General features: G+C 33.2%; 1 long non-coding RNA gene across 5 annotated transcripts in view; it reads right to left on the bottom strand.

Moving 5' to 3' along the window:
- Nucleotides 1–7854, bottom strand: part of LOC111086041 — a 70501-nt gene that overhangs the window by 11179 nt on the left and 51468 nt on the right. For all 5 annotated transcript variants that reach the window (XR_002610808.1, XR_002610807.1, XR_002610810.1 and 2 more), the window contains exon 2: nt 4532–4624. This is a non-coding gene — a long non-coding RNA (uncharacterized LOC111086041). The remainder of the gene's footprint in view (nt 1–4531; nt 4625–7854) is intronic.

A 7854-nucleotide genomic window follows, 5' to 3' on the forward strand; every position in this document is an offset into this window, starting at 1 on the left:
AGGTGCACGAACTCTTGACAGAAAGGAATAAAACCCCTAACGCCCGAGAGCTTTCGAAAGGTGGACCTTACTTTGTCCGAAGCAATCCCAGTTTGCCCCTAAAGAAGAAAGGTCCAACTTTCGAAAGCGCTCGGGTTATAGGGTTTTTATTCATTTCTATCAAGACTTCTTGAACCTACGTGTTTTTCTAACATCGTGATTATAACACTTAACGTGGTAATAAATAGAAAAGCCGCATTGTTACATATCAGATACATTTTTAGTACATCTTTATTATTGCTAAATAATATTAAAAGTAGTCGTTCTTATTTTAAGAAATACTACAACTAATCTGAACACGATTTACTAGATAGTCTGAAGAAACTTAAAAAAGCAAGTAATGTTTGGGAGTGTTTCTTTGTTCTCGGATATTCGCGTAAAGCTATTCGAGAGCTATCTGCACTAGCCGTCCCTAATTTTGAAGTGACTGACTAGAGGGTATAGGCAGATTATCAACAGCACTCCGGCGCCAACTGTTGTCTGATCAAATAGTGGAATTTGACAGTGACCCTCATAACGTAACCCAAAGTGCGAATCATAATTGTTTTTTTGTTTTTTTTACAGTAATAGGACGCGAACGCTGGACTCGTAAATCTATAGTCCGGCACGCTAACCTCTGGGCCACCATTTGATGTGATGTTTTAGATCTGTTGTGTATTGTTGTATTCTTCTATAAATTAAAATATCTTTTTTTTTTTCTTACCTGTGTTGTATCTTGACCAAAAATACCACATAAAAAAAACAGAGCGATTAAAATATTTAGTTTCTCTTTTGAAAAAACTGCGATTTGTATTTCAAAAACTATTATTACTTTCCCAATATCAAAAATGGCATAAACAGAACTTACGTCTGAGTGAACTTACGTTTTCGGATTTTATAAGCTACAAAGGTGCTATCAAGCAACATACATGTACTCTAATATGCAGAGAAAAGCATTGTAAAAGCTTCTTAGTCAGCGTTTTTTGTGGCTATTGTTATTGAACAAACTACTTGAAGTTTTGGTTGGGATAACTATTGAGATAAAAGGTTCTTAGATATGAACTTAAAAGTGTAAAATAGCTTGCTTTCAGCGTTGTATTGAAGCTAGTATTGTTCCTGTAGGTGGCCCTACGTCAACTGATTATGTAGAAAGATAATACGAAGTATTTGTAGTTTGACACAAGAGTTTTTGACAGTTGCAATTATCATATTTCATAAAAGTATTGAAAGACGAATCTCATGAAATAAGCAATATACGTACGGGAAAAAAAAATAGTGAAAAAATCCAGGATTCGTGAGTAGAACATATATTGTTTATCATAGCCGGTGTTATCGAAGGAACCGCATTTTTTGAGTTTTTTTTTGTGTGCGTGATTGAAATAGACAACCCTTATTATCCCCCAAAGTAAGTTTGTAAATCTTTCATCGATGTTGGTTGTAGTAGCTGTATATTTAATTGAAAGAAAAACTGGATGATGGGATTGTTGGGCTCGAAAAGTTATTGAGTTAAGATGGTGTGTTACTGAGTCAAAACTTTTCGGATTTTGATGACACTTGATGGACATATGTAGAATATTCTTCCTCACTGACCTGCCAGAAATGGTCCGTTTCTGCTTAACAGGACAATGGTCCATTTCTTTTGAGAAGGGCGGGCGTACGAACATATTTTCATTGAAGTGATTAGTTGTTTTTTTCCTTTTATGGTTAAGGTCAAAGGTCACGGAAATCTGGATAAATTTGCCAGTTTTGTCCTTAAATATATGAGCTAAAAACATGTTACCAAATAACATATACGTAGTTTAATATGTATATCAAAAAGATAGAGGAAATATTTTTGAAAGTTCTAATGTAGTTGTTTGTTTGTTTCACTAATATGAACTTGTCTTGTTGTTTGATACTTAGGTTAGGATGACTGTTTAAATCAAAGAGTTTTGGATAAATATTTAGAAGTGTAATTTATATTAACCTCAGCGCTGCGAATGTTTTTTTGTGTATGGGCTTTTCACAACTGCATTTTTACCTTTCTGGACACAATTATTTTTTTTTCGTTTCTAACTGTATATCTTTGAAATAAATTACATTAGTTAATGCTAACAAACCTCCGGTTCGTTAGAGGTAAGTCTGCGCACTTACAACGCCAAAATACCCACGGTGGACAGTGCGCGGATAGTCCATTACGTTGGAGCAAACTTGTACGTCATTAGGAAGTTCAACTTATTTTTGATAAAAAAAATATAAGAAACTCATTCATTGACGAATAAGATGTCACAAACCTAACGTTCTTTTAACGAGCATTGGTTTACGCTTCACGAAAACCCCTTCTTTTCGAAAACTTTTCCAGCTTCTACAATAGTAGAATGCACAGCTGAGTTACCGACAATGTGCTACTCTTTTTCGTCAGTTTACGACTTTCAACACGTATTCTAAGTCAACTCGAACTTATTTCTCAAATATCAACATGCAATCTACAGTACAAGAATGAGTAGTAAAATACGGTGTCTGATGGTAGTTTTGTCGAATCACCTACACAGAGAAAATAAGCTGTAGATAAACTATACTTATATAACCAACCACTTCCAACAAACTAAACCATCTAAAGTGCAGAGAAATAGTTTCTCCACTGCTTTAAGATCGTACGTGCTTACCAATACTTTACACATTCAGTATCTGTAGAGAACTGAACGTCTTATTGTGGAGAAAACCAAAGCTTTAAAGTGATAAATGAATATACGTATAAATAAAGGTTAAGGTCGGTTAATATGTGAAGTGTGTGTGGAATATCTCGACTGAGTTTCTGTTTTGAAGACTGAACATAAAATGATGGCGGTCGGTGAACTGAAATGTGCAAACTAGCTCTATACATATTATATCGCAACCATAGGTTTTATACGTCATATTTCAACAGGGGGATACACATTGAGTGGCTGACGTCATTTACAGCTTTTAAATTATGCTTGATAATTATATACCTATTACAATTCGGTACTGGTAGCACTCGTTCACAAAGGAGGTAGGCTTCGCTGGTTTTTTTAACGTGTTGAAAATGGGTAACACTTCTATAGTCCAAGACTGTATCGATACAAACATTTTATGTTTATTTACGTCCCCATTTATTGTGTGAATAGTACTTCAGTATTCCTTTAGAACCATCTCTCCGGGTTAGGACAACATATTTATTTGTTTTGTGTTTATTTTAGGAACTCCACGCTACTGATATAAGCTATCTCGGTTCTTGAATGCTAATGAGTATATTGGGTGTGATTGATGATTTTGAAACAATGTATATCTACTTAGGAAAACGTCTGTTTAAGTCAGTACGTCTAAATCACGTTAGTAACACATCTCTTCGGCACTTTGCTTTTAAATGTTGAATGTTTATAAAGCACCTAATTTTATCTCATGTAATGTTAACTTTCTCAGAGATGATTTTCAGTATAGTATTGTACTTTGAACATTATTTGAAGTACAGCTTTTAGTTCAGATCCGAGAAGAATCAGTTACAAGTGTTTCCCATTTGTTCACATTAGGGTTACGAAACACAATGCTTTATATTTGTTAAGTAAAAAAAATAATATATTTTACATATGTAAAGAAAAGGACGAATTACAGTTATAGCTATAAAAGTAAAACTAATAGCACACCTGTGTATAAAAGCGCAGGTAAGACAATAGGTATGAGCTCGAAAAGTTAAAGTTTATGAAGTAAATATGAAACTGAAATACTAGGTTAAAAGGAAGCATGATTACACTTTCAAAGGAGTCAATTAACACGATTAATTAATTAACACGATTAATTAATAGGTAAATTTTGAATCGTGATTGCAACTTTTGCCGTTTCGTCATCTTTTAAAATGGGAATAATTTAACAAAATTCTTAAATCAAAGAAACGTTCGAGCTTTAATTATGATATCGATATTCAATTCGATAGTTTATGATGTGATGAAATACATCTTAATTTTCAATGATACAATTTTTTTGTGGTCCCTCTCAGGTGGATTGAGCTATTCTTTAACATTTCCCCCCATAAAAAAAAATGTATCTAAGTAGCGAAGATAAATTTAAAGAAATTAAACAAATTTTACCAAATATCTACAACAAAGGAACGGTGTGATATAAAGCTATAATGTGTTTCACCTGGAGGATGTTTTTTTTTGTTTCTTTTTTTTAAGAAAAGGCATAAATGTACGGGACAGTGGTTGGGTGGAAACATAACCTTGATTTTATGAGGAAGTAAATAAAAATAATTTGTCAGAGCGGTTTTACGAGCATTTGCTAAGACTCATAAACGTAGAGATATCCAGTCGGTACGACGAGTAAAAAGGGTATATAACGATAGAGGTTAGTATGCAGGATAAGTAAGTACATATGTGTTGGTGGTAGAGCCGTATCGTCATATGTCTCAAATAGTTTCTTAAGCTCGAAGTTATGTTTGAAAATAAGAAATGAGAAATTTTCCTGAAAGAAAGAAAAAAAATGGGTGGTATTTATAACAAAACCGGGTGGTATAACATACCAATAGCATACTCCACTTCAGGCACTTGCTTATCATTGCCGCCATTTCTCCACTGGATGACTCCACGCTTCTTCACTTACACGTTTCCCCGTGCTGGAAAGAAATACAGATGGTTGTTGTCACTAGTGGTGAAAGTGAATGAAAAGATTTAATTTAATTACATGTCTTATCATTGATTGATTTATGAAACGTTAACAAGTTGTATTGGAGAAGGGGGAAAAAAAGGGAATCAAACTGCAAAGGTAGGCTTAGCATCTTCGGTAACATCCGTAGTATTTTTGAGTGATTTGTATGAGAAGTACTATAGTTGAAGAATTAATATAAATAAGTTTATATATTAAAATATGTATAAGGTATAAGATGTATAAAATGTATATAATGCCCAAATACTAAATAAGCTGGGCATGTAAAAATGGTTGTTTGCATCGTAAATTATCAAGTACTTGTTATCATTAGTTAAGCCTAATCTGTAAACATTACGTATATATATATATATAAATGTAAGAAATTATTTATATGAGCTTTAAAAAGGTAAATATTTACAAACTGAAATAGTCAGAGCTCAGATCAAATCACAATCCATTGTATAGTTTGTTTTGAATTTCGCTCAAAGCAACTCGAGGGCTCTTTGCGCTCGCCTTCCCTAATTTAGAAGTGATCGACTAGAAGGAAGGAAGCAAGTCAACACCATCCACCGCCAACTCTTGGGCTACTATTTTTACCACCGAATAGTGGGATTGGCTGAAAGGGCGAGCATGTTCGAAGATGGGGATTCGAACCCGCGACCCGCAGATTGTGAGTCGAGCGCCCTAACCACCAGGCCCATTACAGGCTATACCAGGCCCATTACACTCGACAGAACTCTCAGGACACACACACACACACACATCTGCTTAAAATTAACAATAAACATGAAAACGTTTCAAACAATAACAGTATAGCTAATTGAAGTGTATTGTTTTACATGATTAATTTGTTATCTATTTTAAATATGCCAGACAACAAGTCATGTAAATAAAAGAGACAACATATTGATATGTATATTAACTTTTAAATCACACTCAAGAGAACAAACCGAAAAAGAGAACTCAAGTTAAAAGCCCTTTTAAAATCAATTGTCAAACTTTGTTTTTTATTATCGGTTTCGCATACATATTTTAAACAACCTAATCCAACGCGTTTCAGTGTTATGGTATTTACAGATAAAACTTTGCTTGTTTGTTGTTAAGCACAAAGCTACACAATCGGCTAATTTTACTGTGTCCATCACGGATATCAAAAGCCTTACCGCTGACCACTGAAGGGCTATAGAAGTATAGACGAACGTCCTTAAATACGTTTGAATATATATATATACACGCAACAAAATATAGTAAATTTAACTAGCCTAACTGAACGACTTAGTTATAAGAAGCTGAAATGAAAAACATTTGGGTTTGCAAAGTTAAAATGTATACGTAAAGAAATTATGTTTGCTTTTTTCAAAATGAACAGCAGTTCATCAGTGCTTTTTAATGAACTTAGTAATAGTTAATATATTCCTGACGATTGCATAATTATTCTTGATTATATTTATAAAAAACAAAAAAAAGTCTAACGAGAATGCGACTGTTTTAATCTATCTACTAATAGAATACAATAGTCGCCTGCTAGTACACAAAAACGTCTAACAAGAATACGACTATTTTAATCTAACGTCTAACAAGAATGAGACTATTTTAATCTACTAATAGAATACAAAAATCGTCTGCTAGTATACAAAAACGTCCAACAAGAATGCGACTATTTTAATCTACTAATATAACACAATAGTCGCTTGTTAGTACACAAAAACGTCTGACACGAATGCGACTATTTTAATCTACTAATATAACACAATAGTCGCTTGTTAGTACACAAAAACGTCTGACACGAATGCGACTATTTTAATCTACTATTATAACACAAAAATCGTCTGCTAGTATACAGAAACGTCCAACAAGAATGCGTCTATTTTAATCTACTAATAGAACACAAAAATCGTCTGATAGTATACAAAAACGTCCAACAAGAATGCGACTATTTTAATCTACTAATATAATATAATAGTCGCTTGTTAGTACCCAAAAACGTCTAACACGAATGCGACTATTTTAATCTACTAATATAACACAAAAATCGTCTGATAGTATACAAAAACGTCCAACAAGAATGCGACTATTTTAATCTACTAATATAACATAATAGTCGCTTGTTAGTACCCAAAAACGTCCAACAAGAATGCGACTATTTTAATCTACCAATAGAACACAATAAAAACTATTATCACTGTTATAAAATTATCCCATTCAATTCCTATACGCATTCAATTCCTTATAATATTCCTTTCCACTGAAACAGAAAACCACAAATCTAAAATCTATATTAAAATAACATTGAGATACTTAAAGCGAGATACATAAAGCGAGGCACAATTAGAATTCGTTAAGTTTCATTCCGTTTGGAACTTCAGTGCAAGCATTGCTGGCGCTTGGAAAACCTATGTATGACACTTTATGCTTTGTAAAAGTCTATAAACTGCACGTGAATATAGCTGGAAACTGCTTTCAACAACCGGAAACGTTGTGGAATATTATAGTGTTCAATTTTGCAGACATTGTATAGTCATATCATCTAGAGTTGATCTACGATACTGTTCCAAATACCAGGGTAAAATTTATTTTAATAAACAGTCGATTGTAACTGTAGTATCCTTCGGTGAGACAGCGGTAAGTTTATGGCGTTACAACACTAAAATCCGAGGTTCGATTCACCGCGGTGAATAGAGTGCATATAGCCCATCGTGTAGCTTTTCTGTATGAAAACAACGACATTATAGCTAGTATATACACTATGTGAAACTTTGAAATCTGAAATTTTATGTAACAGGCGTTCGTGACGTGAAATGGCGTACATTAAAATATGTGAATATATTATTTTTAACGTGAATAATTTATTGAAATGGCGAATGTTTACGTAAGGAAATATTTTATTAAAATGGCGAATGTTTACGTAAGGAAATATTTTATTCAAATGGCGAATGTTTACGTAAGGAAATATTTTATTAAAATGGCGACTGTTTACGTAAGGAAATATTTTATTACAATGGCGAACTGTTTACGTAAGGAAATATTTTATTGAAATAGCGAATGTTTACGTAAGGAAATATTTTATTAAAATGGCGACTGTTTACGTAAGGAAATATTTTATTACAATGGCGAATGTTTACGTAAGGAATATTTTAATTGTAAATAGCGAATAGTTTACGTAAGGAAATGTATGTACTTAAACAACTTGAAAAGTGC

This window comes from Limulus polyphemus, unplaced genomic scaffold (assembly GCF_000517525.1).
Source record: "Limulus polyphemus unplaced genomic scaffold, Limulus_polyphemus-2.1.2 Scaffold808, whole genome shotgun sequence".
Classification (NCBI taxonomy): Eukaryota; Metazoa; Arthropoda; class Merostomata; order Xiphosura; family Limulidae; genus Limulus; species Limulus polyphemus.